Below are 4,810 nucleotides of genomic sequence, written 5' to 3'. Positions count from 1 at the left end.
CATCCAGATGATTCAACAGTCAGCGTAGTTCAATAGTTTGGCCGATGAGTATCCAAACAACCACATAGAGAACTTCTTGGAAGTTTGTGATATGGTGAAGATCAACGGTGTCTCGGATGATGCTAATAGATTGAGGGCATTACCATTTTCTCTCAAGGAAAGAGCCAAGCAGTGGCTTCATTCTTTGCCAGCGGCATCGATCACGACTTGGAATGAGATGGTTGAAGCTTTTCTTGCTAGATACTTCCATCTAGGGAAGTTGGTCAAGCTTCCCAATGAGATATCGTCGTTCATGCAAATGGAATTGGAATCATTTTTTAAGACATGGGAGCATTTCAAAGACCTTTTGCAGAGATGTCCGAAACACGGATTTCCCGAATGGATGATCATTTAAACTATCTATAATGGTTTGAATCCGAGTAGAAGGCAATTGCTAGATGCTGCCACGGGAGGTACAATGAGAAGTAAAATGCCAGAAGATGGCTGACAGTTAGTAGAAGACATGGCCTTGAACAGTTATCAGTGGAATGCATGGAAAAGAAAAAAGGTTGCACAGCTCCATAAAATAGATGTAGTCACTTCCTTGGCAGCCCAAGTGGAATCATTGAGTAAGAAGTTAGACCTTCTAACTTCAAATAGAGTGGTGGCCATGACTACTTGCACTGGGTGTGGCGGAGGACATTCTCCCTCTGATTGCCCAATCTCTATTAGTGATGTATCTTCGGTAGAGAAAGTCGACTTTGTGGGTAATGCAATGAGGAACCAAGGTAATTTATATAGTAACACCTACAATCACGGTTGGAAGAATCATCCCAACTTTTTGTGGAGCACCCAAGGACAACCAAAGGCCATGGCACCAATGGGTTTCCAACAACAATAGGCCCCAAACATAGAAAATAGAGTGTCCGGCTTGGAAGCCCGAATGACCGACTTAGAGAAAGCCTTGACTAGATTTGTGCAATCACACCGCTTCATTGCACAACCTAGAAAATCAAGTGGGGCAAATTACAAAGTCTCTATCGAAAAGACCACAGGGAAGCTTGCCAAGCAATACCAAGACCAATCCATAAGAGCATGTGAAGCGATCACTTTGAGAAATGGTCTTGAGGTTGAAGGTTGGCTTGCAAGTGAGAAGACCAATGTTGAAGCACCAAAGGTTATAGAGGTTGAGAAGGGAGCAACCAAGGAGAAAGAGGTTGCATCCCCACCTTACAAGCCAAGAATCCCTTATCCCTCTAGATTGAAGAACAACCAAGTGGATGAGTAGTTGATAAGTGCTTGAGTGAACATGTTTTTATGCATGTTTTACATACATTGAGATTCATATTTTATACGGTTTATGTCTCATTTCGTGTATTGGGTGTTCTTTTATGCATATAGGTTGTGAAGGCATTGGGATTTCAAAAGAGAGCGAAGATAGGCTATCATGGCATAATATTGGGAGTTCTTGTACAAATCAAGTTGGAAGACACAAGAGGAGTTCGTGTATGAGGAGATGTGTGCCAACTTCTATAGTTTTACAAGCCAAGTTATCAATGGAAGGGCAGAAAGGCAGCCATGTCTCCACATTCCTCCACTTTGTAAAGATTTCAAGATCTTTCAAGACGCATTGATGAAGGAAAAGCCGTATAGCCTACCATATGATCGTGTGCCCGATCGTGTGGCCTTAAGAGGAGAATGGTTATCATCGCGTTTATGGAAATCACTGTAGCAAAAGTACTGCAGTACTGTAGCATAATACTGTTCACACGCCCGCGCGGAAATTCCGCGCGCCCGCGTGGAAATTCCTGCAGCCCACGCGGGCGCGTGGGGGCACGTGACAGACGCGATGTGAGGCTATAAATACACCTTTTGGCCGATTCTAAAGGGATTTTTTGCGGAGCTTTGAGCATAGATATTGAGAGAGAGGCGGCTAGGGTTTGAGGAGAAGGTCTTCGCCGATTGAGAGGGAGTTCTTCACCAACTTTGATAGATTCCTTCGACGTCATAGCATTTTGGGGAGCCATTGGCGACCTAGCTTCGGAGAGGAATCCTTCAAGACGTAGAACTACCAATCAAGGCCAATCCGCGCGAAGTCGAGGGGGTTTTCTCTATGGGTTTTATTGCTTTTCATTGTATTCATTATTGTTTTGTAACTAGGCCCATGGAGGGCTAAACCCTAGTGGGTATTTGGGCATGTGAACCCTAAGATTTATATTTTTGGATTGATTCTCTTAATGCTTCTAGTTAATCCGAGTTGTCTTGAGTTTTAATCTTGTGATTTAATTGCTTGCTAGTGTTGTTAATCCTTGTGGTTGATTTACATTGCATGATTTAATACTTTGATGTGAGAGGTCTCCATTAGAGTTAGATTTCCAAGATTAAAGAGGGTTGAGAGGGTGAGCCTTGAGATGGAGGAGTGTCCCCTTTCCCTTTCGATTGAGTGTTTCCTATTTCCGTATTCCATATTCTCTTTGCAACCATATTTGGTGTGAGGCGTGAGATTGCTCGATTTCTCCGCCGGGACCATGTAGGGGGTTAGGATCCTTCACCGGGAATTAGGGTTGGATCTACATTTAGGAATCGGTTTCACTCTTAGGTTTCCTTAGAGCATATTGTGGTCATATAGGGTGTGAAGTGTTGAGATTGGTTGATTTCTCCACCGGGACCTTGTAGGGGACTAGTGCCTTTTGCTTGGAGACAAGGATTGGTTATCGTTGGACTACCTCGACTCATTAGACTCGATTCTAGAGCATTTAGTGAATCTTGAGCTTCAAAGAAGATCTTAGGGGGATCATTGCCCGAATACCTCATCCTTAGTGATTGAGACTCTTCTACTTTATTTCTTGCATACTTGTTTGCTTTGCTTGCAATTAGTTCACTTCATTATATTCATTGATTCCGACTAGATAATTGAGAAGTGGTTATTACTAGTACTTCCATTCCCTGTGGATTCGACTACCCGACTCACCGGGTAATTATTACTTCGACACCCGTGCACTTGCGGTTTACACACGCATATTCGGACGTGTCAAGTTTTTGGCGCCGTTGCCGGGAACAAAATATGGCTGAACAAGAGGGGCAACAAAGGACATTATCAGATTTTGCTAGGCCTACAATTCGTGGGACACAGTCAAGCATTGTTAGGCCACCGGTAGCTGCCCAAAATTTTGAGTTAAAGCCGGGTTTTATTCAGATGGTTCAACAGTCTGCACAGTTCAATGGGTTAGCCGATGAAGACCCAAATAGTCATATTGAGAACTTCCTCGAAGTTTGTGATATGTTGAAGATCAATGGAGTCTCGGATGATGCAATCCGATTGAGAGCATTCCCATTTTTCATTGAAGGGAAGAGCCAAGCAATGGCTTCATTCATTGCCATGAGCTTCTATCACAGCGATGGGGACGAGATGGTTGAGGCTTTCCTCGCAAGGTATTTTTCCTCCGGGAAATCGGCTAAGCTTCGCAATGAAATATCTTCGTTTGTTTAGATAGAGCTTGAATCCTTATTTGAAACTTGGGAGCGTTTCAAAGACCTTTTGCGGAAGTGTCCACAACACGGGTTCCCCGAGTGGATGGTTATTCAATCATTTTACAATGGGTTGAACTCGAGTACCAAGCAACTCCTTGATGCCGCCGCGGGAGGGACAATGGGAAACAAAACCCCCGAGCAAGCCCGACAACTAATTGAGGAAATGGGATTGAATAGCTACCAATGGAATGCAAGAGAAAAGAAGAAGGTGGCCGGGCTTCATGAGAATGATGCGGTTACATCCTTAGCAGCCCAAGTCGAGGCAATAAGCAAGAAGTTGGATACTTTGACTTCATCGAAGGTAGCCGCAATCACAAGTTGTGATGGTTATGGGGGTGCACACATGCCATCCGATTGCCCTATCTCAATTACCACTTCAGCTCCAATTGAACAAGTTGATTTTGTGGGTAATTCGGGAAGAATACAAGGGAATCCCTACAGTAATACTTACAACCAAGGGTGGAGAAACCACCCAAATCTCTCATGGGGAAATCAAAGGCAGCAAAAGGCCGCTGCTCCACCTGGATTTCAGCAAGCACCTTCGATTCCGGAAAGAGTTTCAGAATTGGAAAGGGTTTTGTCGAAGTTTATTCAATCAACCGACACAAGGTTCCAAAACATAGAGGCAACACTCCGTAATCACACCGCTTCTTTACATAATTTGGAGAATCAAGTTGGGCAAATAGCAAAATCATTAGCGGAGAGACCTATTGGAAGCTTGCCGAGTAACACTGAGACTAACCCAAGAGAACAAGTGAAATCGATCACCTTGAGAAGTGGTCGAGGGCTACAAGAAAATGTTGCTGCTGAGAATAATTCTGAAATTCTTCAAGCCAAAACCCCCACTGGGAAGACTGCTGAAAATCCACAAGAACAGCCAAGGGATAGGGTGCAAGACAAGGAAAAGGGGCCAGCTGTGCCTTCCACTTCATTTTCTCCAAGAATTCCCTATCGGGCGCGTTTGAAGAAAGACCAAGTTGATGAGCAAAACAGGAAATTTCTGGATCTATTCAAACAACTACACATAAACATTCCGTTTGTAGAGGTGTTGTCTCAAATGCCTCGTTAAGCAAAGTTCTTGAAGGACCTCTTAACCAACAAGAGGAAGATGGAGGAAAGTGTGGCTGTGGTATTAGAAGGTAATTGTTCGGCAATGCTTCAGAAAAACTTGCCAAACAAAATGAAAGATCCGGGGTGTTTCATCATACCATGTGCAATCGGAGGTTTGGGGGAAGAAAAAGCTTTGGCCGATTCGGGAGCTAGTATTAATGTTATGCCATATACATTATTTCAGAAATTG

General features: G+C 43.7%; 1 non-coding gene across 1 annotated transcript; it reads right to left on the bottom strand.

Annotated features, from left to right (window-relative positions):
* Nucleotides 1–3,437: 3,437 nt before the first annotated feature.
* Nucleotides 3,438–3,543, bottom strand: LOC120274194. The gene has a single exon (XR_005540729.1). It is a non-coding gene; the product is annotated as a small nucleolar RNA R71 (small nucleolar RNA).
* Between the last annotated feature and the right edge of the window lie 1,267 nt (nt 3,544–4,810).

Source organism: Dioscorea cayenensis, chromosome 12 (assembly GCF_009730915.1).
Source record: "Dioscorea cayenensis subsp. rotundata cultivar TDr96_F1 chromosome 12, TDr96_F1_v2_PseudoChromosome.rev07_lg8_w22 25.fasta, whole genome shotgun sequence".
NCBI lineage: Eukaryota > Viridiplantae > Streptophyta > Magnoliopsida > Dioscoreales > Dioscoreaceae > Dioscorea > Dioscorea cayenensis.
The sequence above is the reverse complement of the archived record's forward strand: the minus strand, read 5'-3'. Positions and strand labels throughout refer to the sequence as shown.